At 44.1% G+C, this 17,540-nt stretch overlaps 1 long non-coding RNA gene across 1 annotated transcript in view; it reads right to left on the reverse strand.

The window, feature by feature from the left end:
- LOC135110041 (uncharacterized) overlaps positions 1 to 17,540 on the reverse strand; it is a 44,229-nt gene that overhangs the window by 2,735 nt on the left and 23,954 nt on the right. The gene's annotated exons all lie outside the window — the stretch shown is intronic.

Here is a 17,540-nt window from a genome sequence, read left to right on the forward strand (position 1 = left end):
TATTTTTTTTTTTTTATTAATTTATTCATTTATTTATTTATTCATTTATTTATTTTTTATTTTTTTGTAGGAGAAACACTGGTCAAGGGGAACAATAAAACAATAGAAAAAGTAGCCCACTGAAACGCCAGTCCTAGAAAAGGACCCAAACCGGTAGTCAAAAATTGAAGGATGTGTCTTGAAACCTCCCTCTTGAAGGAACTCAAGTCATAGGAAGGTGGAAATATAGAAGCAGGCAGGGAGTTCCAGAGTTTACCAGATAAAGGTATGAAAGATTGAGAATACTGGTTAACTTTTGCATTAGAGAGGTGGACAGAAAAGGGGTGAGAAAAAGAAGAAAGTCTTGTGCAGCAAGGCACGGGAGGAGGGGAGGCATGCAGTTCGCATGATCATAAGAGCAGTTAGCATGAAAATAGCGGTAGATGACAACTAAAGATGCAAAATTGCGGCGATGAGAGAGAGGCTGAAGACAGTCAGCTAGAGGAGATGATGAGACGAAAATCTTTTGATTCCATCCTGCCTATAAGAGCTGTATGAGTGGAACCCCCTCAGACATGTGAAGCATACTCCATACATAGACGGATAAAACCATTGTACAGAGTTAGCAGATGGGGGCGGGTGAGAAAAACTGGCGAAGACGTCTCAGAACACCTAAATTCATAGAAGCTGTTTTAGCTAGAGATGAGATGTGAAGTTTTCAGTTCAGATTATAAGTAAAGGACAGACCGAAGATATTCAGTGTAGAAGAGGGGGACAGTTGAGTGTCACTGAAGAAGAGGGGATAGTTGTCTGGAAGGTTGGCTTATGGCGGTGATTACTCAATTATCTCCTTAGAACAAATTGCCTTCTGACCATAAGTCTAACTCATCTAAAGTTTGGGCTATGACTGACTAGAGTGTGAGAATGGGGCTTGGAGTTGCATCTCAGTAAGGGGAGTAATGGAGAAACACCCCTGCCGCGCTTGCCATGTCTCTTGTCTTTGACTGCTAATTGGTGTAAATAAAAAAAATATATCTGAAAATTCTGATTAAACTATGGGGCTGGGTGAGTACTGACAATTGAACCACCAAATACAATTTTTGTATCAAATACTGGGTAAGACTCAATATGAAAGGACAACTAGAAGTGGAATAAATAAAATGGGGAATACAAACAACTCTGCGTGGGTGAAAATTTTATTAAGATGCTGTGGGTAGGTTATGCGATGAAGCCACCTCCAACTCTCGTCTCCAGCCGGTCTACTCTCTCTCTCTCTCTCTCTCTCTCTCTCTCTCTCTCTCTCTCTCTCTCTCTCTCTCTCTCTCTCTCTCTCTCTCTCTCTCTCTCTCTCTCTCTCTCTCTCTCTCTCTCTCCGAATTATCGTAATGCTACTATTGTCTGTTACAATGATCCTTCTTCCTTTTTTTTTTGTTTAAACAAATATTTACAGAAAGGCTTAAAATTCCACGTTGATTATGAAATTATTTAAAAAGCCTATGATTGTATTATATACAAGGAATAACACTATACATACTAAACATAAAGATAGTAATATTAATACAAAAATACAATAAAAATTTAAAGTGCCAGTGGGGACAGGTGCGTGCTATGTCAGCTGTGGGCTGCCAGCTTAACTTGGTGTGTGGACATGTCCTGCACTTGGGACGTGGCCACCGTGAACATGTTCCACAGCCGCGAAGTCCTGGCTGTGTAGTTGAGCTGGTGTTGGCTGGAGCGAGATCGAAGCACCTTCACTAGCTCGTCGCTACTATCCGCAGCTCTGGTGCACCTCTGTGTGTGGCAGCAGCCTCAGGAGGTCAAGGTGAGGGACCCTCTACACCTGAGTTTTGTGGCACACCACTAGTGCCGACACGTCCCAGCGGTGCTCCAGTGACGTTACTGGTGCTGGGTGCTGTTGGTCTTCGTCAGTGGCCACCAAGCGCAGGGCTCACCGCTGAACAGCATCCAGTCTTTGCATGTGGGTGGTGGCACTCGAAATCCAGGACAGGGCATCGTACTCAATATATGGGCGGTGCCCTGTATAGCGTGAGGATGCCCCGTGGGTCGAGGGTGTTCGCCATCCTGCGCAGGGCAGAGACTCGGAGAGAGGTCTGGCGGACGACGACAGCGATGTGGTGATCGAAGTGTAGGCCGCGATCCACAGACACGCCCAGGATCTTGATGTAATCCTGAAGTGGCAGGCTCCTGCCTCCAAAACGCAGCTGTCCTGAGACTGCGTGTGAGGCACCTGGGGACCGCGAGATGACCATCGCCTGCGTCTTCCCAGGAGCAAAGTTAACTTGCCACATCTTTCCCCACTGCTCCACCAGTCCGCGCTGCCTGTTCAGCTCAGTGACGGCACGGTCGAGGCGGAAGTAGGAGCGGGAGAGTGTGCAGTCGTCGGCGTACGCTGCCACAGATGACAGCTGCCGAAGGAGGTCGTCGACGTATATGTTCCATAGGACTGGGCCCAAGACGGAGCCTTGTGGGGACTGAGGCCTGGACAGGTGAAGGCCTTGATGACTGCCCGATGACTACTACCTGAAGGGTCCTACCCTGGAGGTAATCTTCGAGCAGCATTAGCAGGTCACCTTGGACACCCTTGGCTCGAAACTTTTCAATGAGCCCCGCGTACCAGACCCTGTCGAAAGCCCCAACAATGTCCAGGACCACCACAAGGGTGTCCAGGTCTTCTTCCAGGGCGTCTTGCCAGTCCTTGGAGAGAAGGAGGAGGAGGTCTGCGGTGGATTAGCCAGGCCTGAAGCCAGACTGCCTGTCTGAGAGGAGGTGATTCTCGCTCAGGTGTTGGCAGATGACAGCAGACACTATTTGCTCCAGCAACTTGCCCACCACTGAGGGCAGGGAGATGGGTCTGTAATTGCTGGGCTCAGACCTTGAGATTTTCTTGTGGACCGGGACCACACGAGCTTCCTTCCATACCGAGGGCCACTTCTTCTCCCTCAGGCAAGATGTGAAGACGGTGATGAGTGGAGCTGACAGCTCTCTAGCGCAATGCTTGAGGAGCCTTGGGCTGACGTCATCCAGACCTGTGGCTTTACCCACATCCACCGCACCGGGTAGCCGCTCAACCTGTTCTGCCGTCACCAAGACAGTGGTGACAGTGCAATCAGTTTCCGGGGTCAGCTGTGGTACAGGTCGTGCCGGGTCATCAACCTTCATCTTGTTGGCGAAAAGCTTGGCGAGGAGTGTGGCCTTGTCTGCACTGCTCGTGGCGGTGAATCCGTCAGGTCTGTTGAGTGGAGGAAGAGTCTCGCGGTGACATGCTCCTTGCTGCTCCTTCACCAGATTCTATCAGGTCTTGTTGCCAACACCTGGGCCACTGAATTTTCGCCTTCTATCCTTCCTTAGCTGATTCCTCGCCCATCTGCAGATGGACGTCACCCTCTTTCATGCCTCCCGGTGCAGCGTCTTGTTCCTGCATGACGGCTGTCGCTTTTACCTTACCCAGACAGCATGCTTGGCCTCGGCAGATGCTCTGCGGCGAAAACCAAACCAGGCGGAATCACCAGACCTGGAAAGATATGCCCTGGCTGGGCACATACTACTGTTGGAGGGTAAGGAGCCTGGTGGTGTGGGCGCGTGTCTTGGTCTCAGCATCTCCCATTAGAAGGGCCTCCCAGTCCGTGTTCTCCATGTCCTGTTTCATGGATGGCCAGTCCGCCCCGTTCCAAAGCCAGACTGTGCGCGGTATAGCGTCTTCCCTCACCGTTTGCAGCTCGACCTGAGACAGCATGGCAAAGTGGTCGAAGCTGCTCATTGGTCCTAACTGTTGGCAGCTGATGCTGGTTTCAGGTATGTCTGTCACCACAGGATCCAGCAGCCCTCCCCGCTCGTGTGTAGGGAAGGTGACATGGTTGGTCAGGCCCGGAAGAGCCAGGACATTCCAGAAGGCATCCTGCTCCATGTGGAAGTTCAGGTCCCCCACTATCATCACATGGGAACACTTGTCACGCTGGAGCAGCGTATCGAGTTCCTCCGTCAGGAAGTCTAGCGGGGATCGTCCATGTCTCAGAGGCGGTGCATGACACAGAGGAGATGCCCACTGTTGTCTGCAAGTACCACCCGGAAGAACAGTGCCTCCATCAGGTGTGGCATGGCTACCTCAAGTTCCTGTGTTTGGAGGCCGTTCTTAAAACAGGCAGCGACACCTCCGCCTGCTCTATTTTCTCGGTCCATCCTCACCCAGAGGAAGTAGCCTGATATTTTGCCGAACGTCGGCTTCACCTCGTCACTCAGCCACGTTTCTGTCACTGCGACAATGTCAGCACTATGTCTCAGCACGAAATTGTGGCTATGGTCAACCATATTTATGCGGAGTCCTCTCACGTTGGCGGAGACCACGGTCAGGTGACAGCTGGGGCGTCTGTTCCCTTGCCTCCTCGCGTTGGTTTGGGAGTGAGGTGTGGTGGTGAGGCGAGACACGTTAGTGTCTGCCTTGCCACAAGGAGGGATTCCAGCTGGGGTAGTGACCGGGTTGTGGCTGCCAGTAAGGCTGGAGAGGGGCCTGAAAGAGCTGCTGGGGGTGGGGAAGTTGTTGCCGCGCTAAACCCTCCGTCAGAACCCTCATGAACATTGTCTCCTGCCTTTGTTCCTGGCGTTCATCAGCAGCGCGGCTATAGCACATCTCATCTGTGTGGCCGGGGCGGAAGCAGTAGTCACATCGGACCCTTTGTTCTCCTCTGTGCCTCACTGGGTACGCGGATACCTGTGGATGAGTCATGCGAGGAGGAGGGACAGGTCGCCGGTCAGGTGTGTTCGGGTGACTTCCTCCTCGCCGCTGGCCGCGTCTTTGTCGCTGAGTCTTCTTCCTACTTCCATTGTTGTTTTTGTTGTTGTTGTTGCTCCTATCGCTATTATTGTTGATGTTGTTGTTACTACTGCTGCTGCTGCTGGTACTACTGTTGTTGCTGCTGGTAGTACTGCTGCTGTTTCTCCTGCTGTTGTTGTTGCTGCTGCTGCTACTACTACTGTTGTTGTTGATGCTGCTGTTGTTGTTACTGTTGCTGCTGCTATTGTTATTGGTGGTGTTGATGTTACCTGAGGTTGTGGTAGTGGTAGTGGTGGCGGTGGTGGGGGTTGCGGCCGCTGTAGTGAAGGCGTCCGGTACTCTTATGAGAGGCTTAGGCCTCCCAGATTGCCACCACTACCTCCAGTGGTCCAAGGAGGCACACGCCTTCTTCCAGGTCCTCAAGATAGAGGAGGGAGTAGCAGAAGTCGCAATAGAGCTGCTGGAGACTCTCGAGTCTGCTTTCTTACACTCCATGAGGAACTCCATGAGCTCATGGAGTTCTGACACGTGTGTCTGTTTTTCGAGAATCCAGTCCCTTTGTTGCGTGAGGGACTGAATTATGTTATTTTTATTTGTTACCTCCTTCTGTAGGCGTAGGGTGTAGGAGATGAGATCCTCCTTATCCATCTTCCTGTAGTGCTGCCGCTCGTCCACATTTACGTCTGCGTCTGCATAGCCACCATCGTCGCTTTCGTTGGGGGCGGCAAGCGTGGTGGGAGCATTTTCGTTAGGATCTGTAGGGAGGTATACTACAGCGTCTTCAATGCTGCACAACTTCCGTAGTTCCTGCGTCTCGGCGCCGGAGTTGATTGCTTCGGAAGGAGGGAGTGTGGGTGCAGCTTGGGGTTAATTTTCCAGGGCATTTCCTCCCTTAGTGTAAGGGGGCACAGTAGTGGGAGGGGTACGGAGACAGGATTCGTCACAGTAACCCCTATATCCGCACAACACTGTACACTGTCACAACACTGTATCTCCTTCACTGCACTGTACACTTATACATCACGTGTTGGTGTGCTGGCAGGTGGGGGGGGGGCGCTAGATCACGCTGACTGCAGATGAGATGAGACCACGTTGTTGGAGAGTATCGGCACAGTAACCCTTGCGGCCTCACAACACTATTCACTGTTACAGCACTGAATCTCTGTCACTGCACTGTACACTATTATCCGTCACTTTTAAACGTTTTGTCGGTGTGCTGGTATGTGGAGGGTACCGGAGCACGCTGACTGTACGAGTAGATGAGATGAGACAACGTGCGAGCTCAGTTACGGAGCGACCTGCGGACACGTCCTCACCCTGCGACTTCTGACTTCTCTCTCTCTCTCTCCTTCTCTCCCTTTATTTTCTAGTTTCATGTATTGTATGTATTGTATTGTATCTATGGAAAGCTTTGGTGATGTACTTGTCAATCTTGACCTTGAACTCAGAACCCGGTAAAAAAAAAAAAAAAAAAAAAACTGATGTGGGTGGGGGTGGCTGGATAGGTTGTTGAATGGAGGGTGGAAATCCATTGCCATGGCAACTCCTACCGGAATTCCCTTCCAATGTAACTACTCATCCAACTTGTCAGATCATAGTACTCGTAACAGACAATAGTGGGATTACTATGTAACAGAGAGAGAGAGAGAGAGAGAGAGAGAGAGAGAGAGAGAGAGAGAGAGAGAGAGAGAGAGAGAGAGAGAGAGAGAGAGAGAGAGAGGAAACCTTGCCACCTTTTGAAAACATTATGCCTCCTGTCTGAAATGTTTCATATAAGTTAAAATTAGCACGATTTTTGGTAGAGTTTTTAATTTCACGTATCGTGTCACCACGAGATTGAACCGAGCTTACTTAGCACTCACATTATTTATTTATAATTCTATCGTGAGATTATGCAGGAGAGAAAGTAGAACACACACAAACACTGATTACACTGCCTGATTGTGCGACATGCACCTTGTTATCCCTCACTTACAAGTCATATGTTCTTATATTTTTACGTGAAATACTTCTGGAAAGAAAATAATAATTACACTAAATTATATACCAAAACACACACTCACTCACACACACACACACACACACACACACACACACACACACACACACACACACACACACACACACACACACACACACACACACACACACACACACAGAAAAAAAAAATACATGGAGAAATTTATCGTACGGCTAGCAAGAAAGTAGCCATCAGTAGTGAACTCACTGCTCACTGATTTTCGTTTATTGTCATATTGCTTCGCGAGTAATCAAAATAGAAGTCTAGAATATCATAGATTAGACCGCATTTTTTGCAGATTTATCTTTACACGGTCATTCCTTATCAAAATTTGAATGATATTGTAAGAATGACTTTCTAAAACTTTCTCTTGTTTAGATTTTTGTTTTATTTGGGAAAAAAAAAATCATCTATGGTAGGTCGTTTTTTACCCATGCTTCAGATTATAGCTTTAATTAAGAGTACTGACGGGGGACCGGCGGGTGGGCACCGAAGTGACAAGCAGCCTGCAGATGGGTCTCGGTCTGACCGATGGCAGTTAGACGGAGCCTGGGGTGATCAAAAGTCTGCAGATGGGCCCCACAATGCTCAAAGGTCTCCATGAGATGATCGACAAGTAAGGGACGGCACCGATGATGACCAACGTCCCTCAAACTTGCCCCAGCGACATGTACATCAAGATGAGATGGAGGGTGAGTTTAGGTTACCAGCTGAGCAACAGCGCTGTCTGAGACAAGGCAAATAAGGATTCGGGAAAGTATTCATCGCGAGATAGTTGGCTCAGCCCCACCTGGCCGCTTTCAAATCCAAGCTGCTAATAATGGTGACCCCTTGAAGAGATGTATAGCAGTATACGTAGGACACATGGCTGAAAACACTACAGTTGAATATATGAAGAAACATCTAAGTGCCATTGGTGTTACGGATGTCTCTGCTGTGATTAAGCTCAATCGTAGATTTAAAGGTAGATCCTCATTCTGTGTAAGTGTTGACTTTCTGAAAGGGGAGGAAAAACTTTATAATTGTGAGCACTGGCCATCAGGTGTTCAAATACGACTCTTTCAGAAAAAAAAAAAAAAAAAACGTTTAAGGCACACATGCATGGTTGGCGCCGGCACTATCAAAATGAATTCCCTGTAGAAAATTGGTCATCCTCTTCCAAGCATCGAGAGTCTGGATCCTATATACACTCGAGATTCACCACCAGTAATAGTCATAGAGGAACTCAGCCTCCTCGGGAACTGTTTGATTACGACCATCGTCCCAGAAAATTTTACAATGACTAGATCTGGACTAGGAGAAAAAGTACTGAATCATAATATACATAAACAACAAAATTCAGTGATAAAGATTTTTCTGTTATATCATATAACTGTAAGGATTTGAAGTCTTCGTTTGGGGTTATGGATTTTGATTTATTGCCAAAATGTGACTTATTGTTTCTCTGTGAACACTGGCTAACTCCATACGAAGTGTTTGCTTTAAAAGAGCGATTTAGTAATGTAGAGAAAAGATGGATACACATGAAATCCAGTGTCAACCTTGAAGAAACAGTGGTGGGGCGGCCGTATGGTGGAGTGGGATTTATTGGAAATAAGATTCCTAATGTCACCTATGTACCCTTACATATGGATAATGACAGGGTAACAGGTGTTCAGCTGATTTCTTGTCAACAAGTTATACTCACAGTGTTTGGAGTATACATGCCTTTCCACAATGGGAGAAGTGATCAAGTACAACTTTACAATGATACCCTTGACAAATTACAGTCTGCTATTGATAACGTGATGGGTCCTTTTGTTGTTGTGGGTGACATGAATGCTCCTCTACCATCCCAAAACATGCTGAATAGATATTGGTACAGACGACATACATTTAACAATCAAAGCTATTTACTACATGACTTTCTTTCAGGGAATGATCTTTGTGTGTCAAATTTTATGTTTGATCAGAATTGTAATTACACGTATTTTAATGCTAATTCTAGGTCATATATTGATCACATTTTTATACCACAATATTTTATGAGTAATATCAAAAGTTGTTCTATTATGTCAGAGCGTGAGAGCAATGTAAGTGATTACTTCCCGGTGTCAATATGTATGAAACTGAATGTGAACTCCCAAGACAACGCTTTTGGTAATGTCGATAGAATGCCTTCTTATCCCCGCATTAATTGGTCAGATTCTCAAGTTAGGGATTGCTACTCTCAACATATGAAGGTGGCTTCACGGAACCTGCCGATCATTGATGTTGCAACGGTTAATACACATGATGAGGCAAAATTAGTTATTGATTCCATGTGTGAACAGTTGAGTACAATTATGCATGATTCGTGTACAAAAGCGATATTAGATGCTCCTAACAGATATTTAGGTCGTTACCAGAGAAAAGTTGGTGTAATCACGACTGCACCGTTACTAGAGATAGACAACGATTCTGGCTCAGGATATGGAGGTCATGTGATAGGCCGTGTGAGGACCAAGTTTATTCCTGTTACAAGTTAGCAAAAAAGTCATATCAAGCTGCATGTAGGAGAGGAATGAATACTGATTTGTACGACCTAACCTCTCAGTTGATTTTTTTTTTATACAAGAGTGGTAATTTAAAGAAATTTGGGAACAGAATAAGCAGAAGTAAAAAAAAAAATCAAATGTACACAAATTATATTATTTATCAGGCATTAGAACAACATTTCAGGAATAAGTTTGAAAATTGGGAAGACTCATTTACCCTCAGTGACACCAGGCGTCGTGCTAAGGCAGAAACCGACGTCAGAAATAGAACGGTTATGTCGACTGTAGCCCGTAATAAGGTATATATCTTCTTTAAACAATGGTTGCTCTCCTGGAATGGATAGCAAAATGGCAGAACATCTAAAATATGCCACGGACAGCCATGTTACAGTTCTATTAGGGTGTATGCTTACCCTGTGCATACAATTTCATGTAGTGCCCAAGTCATTTACAAAGGGCATCCTTATACCTATGCTTAAAAAGGCAACCCTTGATCCATCGGCCCCCGGGAATTACAGACCGGTTACTGTCTCTACTGTATTTTCTAAGATGCTTGAATTGTGTATTATAGATAACTGTAGGGGTTATGAAATTAATGACCAACAGTTTGGAATTGTCACAGGACGGAGTACAAATATGGCTGCTGTGCTAGCGCAAGATGTTATCTCATATTGTAAATCCCGAGGCTCACCGGTATATGCATGTTCTTTAGATGCCCAGGGAGCGTTAGATGCTATACCTCATGATGTAATTTTTTACAAGGCAATGGAAGCGATTCATAAGGATTGCTGGGCTACTTTGCTTACGTGGTACACATCAATTATGGTGCAAGTTAAGTGGGGAACATATTTATCTGGTGATATCCAAGTCTCTAGAGGTACTCGCCAAGGTGGGCTAATATCTCCTTTCTTATTTAACCTATTTTACAAAGATCTTGTGGATACCTTATCAGCGTATAATGGTGGAGTTGTTATTGGTTCCAAGTCTTTTAACGTTTTTAGTTATGCAGATGATATTCTTTTATGTAGTCTAACTGTCACAGGTCTGTAACAAATTATTGAGGTTCCTAATGAGTATGTAAGTAATCATTGCTTGTCTTTTAATCCCAGCGAGACTGAATGTTTCATATTCCGGGAATGTTATTTTACGGAGCGTCCTGTATGGCACCTGAATAGAGATATTTTGAAAAAATGTGATGTGTTGAAATACCTTGGAGTGAATTTTTCCCATAGAGGCAGTAGACACCTGCCGAAACGATAATTACTCTCAGTGAAGTTTAAAGCACTGTTCAGGGGGTGCTGTGAACTTATCATTAAACCCAGCTGTGACCTCACTGAACGTTTCCCTTTGTGTCTCACAACACAAGGGGGCAGTCACAGCCTGCCCTCTAAAGACAACTCTCTTCCTCCACACAAAACTACAAGCACCTAATAACACACACACCCTTCACTCAAAAATTTTAAAATCATCATGGCGACTCCTACACCAGCCTCGGAGTCCCCATCTGAGGAGGGGACCATAAATGTCCCCAGGTCGGACTGCCTTTCTGTCGACGACCCTAAGTGTCTTCACACCCCCCCTCAACTTTTTCTTCATTAACTTCTGGAACATTCGTGGTCTAAGATCTAATTTTCAATCTGTAGAACACCACCTCTCCTCTTCTAAACCTCATCTTCTTTTCCTCCCCTTTTCTGTTCCCTCCTACTTTCTCTATCCTCATTTTCGATCAAAAGCTGGATGCTGCGTTTATGTGCGCAATGACTTAACCTGCTCTCGTGACCACGCTCTTGAATCTTCCGAGTTTTCCACCATCTGGCTACGACTACAAAGTCACTCTCATACTAAATTTATCTGTGCTGTATACCTCTCACCTAACTCCTCTGATTATAAGAAATTCTTTGACTACTTAATTTCCAAAGTGGAGCACATTCTGACCCTCTTCCCTTTTGCAGAGATCTCCATTCTTGGAGACTTCAATGTTCACCACCAGCTTTGGCTTTCCTCTCCCTTCACTGATCATCCTCGTGAACTAGCCTACAACTTTGCTATCCTCCATGACCTAAAGCAATTGGTGCAACATCCTACTCGTATTCCTGACCGTCTTGGAGATACACCCAACATTCTTAACCTTTTTCTGACCTCTAATCCTTCTGCTTATGCTGTCACCTTTTTTTTCTCCGTTGGGCTCCTCCGATCACAATCTTATATCTTTATCTTATCCTATCGCTCCAATCCCTCCTCAGGATGAAGCGAAGGTGCCTCTGGCGTTTTGCCTCTGCTAGTTGGGGGGACCTGAGGAGGTATTTTGCTGATTTTCCTTGGAATGACTACTGCTTCCATGTCAGAGACCCGTCTTTGTGTGCTGAGCACATAACAGAGGTGATAGTGTCTGGCATGGAGGCGTACATTCCTCACTCTTTTTCTCGTCCTAAACCTTCTAAACCTTGGTTTAACACAGCTTGTTCTCGTGCTATACATGATAGAGAGGTTGCCCACAAAAGGTATTTAAGCCTTCCATCACCAGAATCTCATGCACTTGATATTTCTGCCCGGAACCATGCCAAGTCTGTTCTCCAACAAGCCAAAAACTCCTTCATTAACAGAAAATGTCAAAACCTTTCAAGATCTAACTCCCCTCGTGCCTCTAGCCAAAAATATCTCCAATAACTTTGCTTTTTTCTTCTTTCCCTCCTTTATTCCAACCAGATGGCACCACTGCTATCACATGTATTTTTAAAGCTGAACTCTTCGCTCAAACCTTTGCTAAAAACTCTACCTTTGACGATTCTGGGCTTGTTCCTCCCTCTCCTCCGTCCTCTGACTACTTCATGCCACGTATTAAAATTCTTCGCAATGATGTTTTCCATGCCTTCGCTGGCCTAAACCCTCGGAAGGCTTATGGACCTGATGGGATCCCTCCTATTGTTCTCCGAAACTGTGCCTCCATGCTTGCACCTTGCCTAGTCAAACTCTTTCAGCTCTGTCTGTCAGCATCTACTCGTACCTTTCCTTCTTGCTGGAAGTTTGCATACATTCAACCTGTTCCTAAAAAAGGTGACCGTTCTAATCCCTCAAACCACCGTCCTATTGCTTTAATTTCCTGCCTATCTAAAGTTTTTTAATCTATCCACAACAGGAAGATTCTTAAACATCTATCACTTCACAACCTTCTATCTGATCGCCAGTATGGGTTCCGTCAAGGCCGCTCTACTGGTGATCTTCTGGCTTTCCTTACTGAGTCTTGGTCATCCTCTTTTAGAGATTTTGTTGAAACTTTTGATGTTGCCTTGGACATATCAAAAGCTTTTGATAGAGTCTGGCACAAGGCTTTGATTTCCAAACTACCTTCCTACGGTTTCTATCCTTCTCTCTGTAACTTCATCTCAAGTTTCCTTTCTGACCATTCTATTGCTGCTGTGGTAGACGGTTACTGTTCTTCTCCTAAATCTATTAACAGTGGTGTTCCTCAGGGTTCTGTCTTGTCACCCATTCTCTTCTTATTATTCATTAATGATCTTCTAAACCAAGCTAAACCCCAATTTCTGATTGGGGCAGAGCAAACTTGATATTGGTCAACGCCTCAAAAACTCAATTCCTCCATCTATCAACTCGACACAATCTTCCAGACAACTATGCCCTCTTCTTCAATGACACTCAACTGTCCCCCCTCTTCTACACTGAACATCCTCGGTCTGTCCTTTACTTATAATCTGAACTGGAAACTTCACATCCCATCTCTAGCTAAAACAGCTCCTTTGAAGTTAGTTGTTCTGAGACGTCTACGCCAGTTTTTCTCACCCCCCAGCTGCTAACTCTGTACAAGGGCCTTATCCGTCCATGTATGGAGTATGCTTCACATGTCTGGGGAGGTTCCACTCATACTGCTTTTCTAGACAGGGTGGAATCAAAAGCTTTTCGTCTCATCAACTCCTCTCCTCTAACTGACTGTCTTCAGCCTCTCTCTCACCGCCGGAATATTGCATATCTACCTGTCTTCTACCGCAATTTTCATGCTAACTGCTCTTCTGATCTTGCTAACTGCATGCCTCCCCTCCTTCCTCGGCCTCGCTGCACAAGACTTTCTTCTTTCTCTCACCCCTATTCTGTCCACCTCTCTAAGGCAAGAGTTAACCAGTATTTTCAATCATTCATCCCTTTCTCTGGTAAACTCTGGAACTCCCTGCCTGCTTCTGTATTTCCACCTTCCTATGACTTGAATTCTTTCAAGAGGGAGGTTTCAAGACACTTATTCATCAATTTTTGACCACTGCTTTGACCCTTTTATGGTACTGACATTTCAGTGGGCATTTTTTTTATTAGATTTTTGTTGCCCTTGGCCAGTGTCCTTCCTACGTAAAAAAAATAAATAAATAAAAACGCTCATGTGAATGAACGCAGTAGTGCCTGCAGAAAAGCATTTTACGTCTTACAAGAAGCAGGGTTGTGCAACTTGGAAACTAATGTTGACACAGTTCCTTATGTCTGGAAAACTGCAATTAGGCCTGTAATGACATATGGATTGAGTACTGTTAAGATTGATAAAAGACGTATGAATGAGTTAGAGTCCATGCAAGTTAAACTTGTAAAGGATATGTTCGGACTACATAAATACTGTAGAAGTAAACCCTTATTGAAAGCCTTAAGGATACCCTCAATGGAGTCTACGGTGGATGCAATGAATATTGACCTATTAGGCCATATTTATCATAATAACTCAAGAGCAAGATGCTTTTATATATATTGCTATAATAAAGTTTTGAATGAAAGGGAATTCAATTCAACAGGCTTACTCGGAGGACATCTGTTCAAAGTACAATGTAAACTTTATGAAATACCTGTTTAACTCTAGCTATGCAAAGAAGGCCAAATATGAAATAAAACATCAAAGAGTTGATAATGATTGATTATCTGACAGTGTCTGTGCCCTTCTGGCAAGTGAAAATTCATTTGACAATTATGTTTTAAATTTGATACTTGCTCCATGATACTTGATATCATGATACTTGCTCTCATGATAGTGTAATTTAATAACAATTTATTTATATAATTTTAAAATACATGTTTTAATCTATGTATAATTTTGAAATTGTTTAGTTAGTTGTAAGATTTCCCTTGTATACTTATAATTGACTCCTTTCTTTTAATACTCTAAATTTTATAACGATGTAATCTTTAAACAGTTTTTTACTCTTAAATTAATTTTATGAATGACAAGGTATTATGTCCTTTTCTTGTGAATTATGTTTATAGTGAGCTATGTATCTTCTTTTGAAGGCAAATAAATTATTATTGTTATTATTATTATTATTATTATTATTATTATTATTATTATTATTATTATTATTATTATTATTATTATTATTATTATTAAATTCTACTTTTAGCTGATGCTGTTCAGCCATAGAGGACTTAAGTGAATAGCTGTGTAGTGAATTTTACTTCCTCCTCAGGCACTGACAAGGTCTGCCGTCCATGAGGTAGTAAACAGCACTACTCGATGAAAGGTATAACACTTCGTTGGACAGTTGGAGAAATTTGTTAGTGAGGGTCACGTCCAACGGGTATCTATACCTTTTTTATGTAGGAGGGACACTGGCAAAAAAAAAAAAAAAAACTCAGATGCCAGTCCCAGAAAAGGATCCAAAGCGTTATTCCAAAATTGAAGGATAAGTGTCTTAAAACCTCCCTCTTGAAGGAATTCAAGTCATAGGAAGGTGGAAATACAGAAGCAGGCAGGGAGTTCCAGAGTTTACCAGAGAAAGGGATGAATGATACTGGTTAACTCTTGCATTAGAGAGGTGGACAGAATAGGGGTGAGAGAAAGAAGAAAGTCTTGTGTATCAAGACCGCTGGAGGAGGGAAGGCATGCAGATAGCAGGATCAGAAGAGCAGTTAGCATGAAAATAGCGGTAGAAGACAGTTAGAGATGCAACACTGCGGCGATGAGAGAGAGGTTGAAGACAGTCAGTTAGAGGAGAGGAGTTGATGAGACGAAAAGCTTTTGATTCCACCCTGTCTAGAAAAGCAGTATGAGTGGAATCCCCCCAGACATGTGAAGCATACTTCGTACATGGACGGATAAGGCCCTTGTACAGAGTTAGCAACTGGGGGGGTGATAAAAACTGGTGGAGACGTCTCAGAACACCTAACTTCAAAGAAGCTGTTTTAGCTAGAGGTGGGATGACAAGTTTCCAGTTCAGATTATAAGTAAAGGACAGACCGAGGATGTTCGGTGTAGAAGAGGGGGACAGTTGAGTGTCATTGAAGAAGAGGGAAGATTGTGTCGAGTTGATAGATGGAGGAATTAAGTTTTTGAGGCATTGAACAATACCAAGTTTGCTCTGGCCCAATCAGAAATTTTAGAAAGATCAGAAGTCAAGCGTTCTGTGGTTTCCCTGCGTGAAATGTTTACTTCCTGAAGGGTTGGACGTCTATGAAAAGACGCGGAAAAGTGCAGGGTGGTGTCATCAGCGTAGGAGTGGATAGGACAAGAAGTTTGGTTTAGAAGATCATTAATGAATAATAAGAAGAGAGTGGCTGACAGGACAGAACCCTGAGGTACACCACTGTTAATAAATAGATTAAGGAGAACAGTGAACGTCTACCACAGCAGCAATAGAACGGTCAGAAAGGAAACTTGAGATGAAGTTACAGAAAGAAGGGTAGAAGCCGTGGGAGGGTAGTTTGGAAATTAAAGCTTTGTGCCAGACTCTATCAAAAGCTTTTGATATGTCCAAGGCAACAGTAAAAGTTTCACCAAAATCTCTAAAAGAGGATGAACAACACTCAGTAAGGAAAGCAAGATCACCAGTAGAGCGGCCTTGACGGAGCCCATACTGGCGATCAGATAGAAGGTTGTGAAATGATAGATTTTTAAGAATCTTCCTGTTGAGGATAGATTCAAAAACTTTAGATAGGCAGGAAATTAAAGCAATAGGACGGTAGTTTGAGGAATCGTCGTAGTACACACACACACACACACACACACACACACACACACACACGTGACAAAAGTAATTACATTTCTACAGTTGGAAACTCTGTGCTTAGCCAAAGTGATTAAGGCTATCTCTGCCTGTTTTCATAATCAAACAGTAAAGGTACTAAGGAAAATATATTACACTTTTAATGTTTCCTCGTGTGTAATTTGAAATACCATCTGTAAAGTGAACACTCCTCTTGTAAACCGAACAGGTCGTGACGTGCAGTTCCTTTCCAATTATAGGGGAAGTAAAATTTGTTTACTGAATGCAGTGAATGCACGTAACTTTCGTGGATGCGTCGAAGTACAGTTTTTGAGCTACATTTAAGTTTCAGAAAATGTATGATATCTTGAGATGATCTTGAACACATATTTCTCGCCGCGCTGACTATGGCGGCGTCTTCCTCAGGCGATGTAACTCGGGGTCTGCCACTTCGAGGTCTGTTCTCGACGATACCTTCACACTTCCATCGCCGAATCCACCTATAAACAGTGGTGGTGCTTGTTCCCGCGTTTTTGGCAATGGTTTTCACTGGCTTCCCCTCCATCCATAACCAAACAAATCTGACACGGTCAGCCAGATCAGTCGGTCTCACTTCCTTATGGTGAACCATGATTCCACAGTCGCAGCTAGATCTTGATTCTGGGGTATTTAGTACGTACATGCCATCGGACGTGTTTCCAATTCCTTTATGAAATACCTCTTGGCTAAGACAGATACGAGGATCGTTCCTAAGTTAAAAGAAAAAAAAGTTAAGTAGTACATTGTGACATATGTGTCAGAGAATGAACTCGGACATTCATTTGTCTACAAATTTTCAACTTAACTAATGAAAATATATGTCAAAATGTATATTTCAGTATATATCACATAACACTGATGTGTGTGTGTGTGTGTGTGTGTGTGTGTGTGTGTGTGTGTGTGTGTGTGTGTGTGTGTGTGTGTGTGTGTTTTCTATTATTTGTCCTCAAATTAGAACCACCCCATACCAGAGTATGGTGAATGCCCCAAGAGCTTGGCGTTTTCAGGCATGCACAGGGACATTCAACTCCTGCAAACCCAAATGCATCAGATGTTCAAAATGATGCAAATGGGCAACCATACAGGGGTCAGCACCTGTACAATGGAATACCAACCAAGCAGCCCAGGCACATCCTCTCATGATGAATTAACTCCATCAAAGGTTTATGATTGGTATGTTGGGGGGACTGCTCCTGTCTATCCAAATCCTGTCTGAACTGGCAAACCAAAAT

The sequence above is a fragment of the Scylla paramamosain genome, chromosome 19, assembly GCF_035594125.1.
Source record: "Scylla paramamosain isolate STU-SP2022 chromosome 19, ASM3559412v1, whole genome shotgun sequence".
Classification (NCBI taxonomy): domain Eukaryota; kingdom Metazoa; phylum Arthropoda; class Malacostraca; order Decapoda; family Portunidae; genus Scylla; species Scylla paramamosain.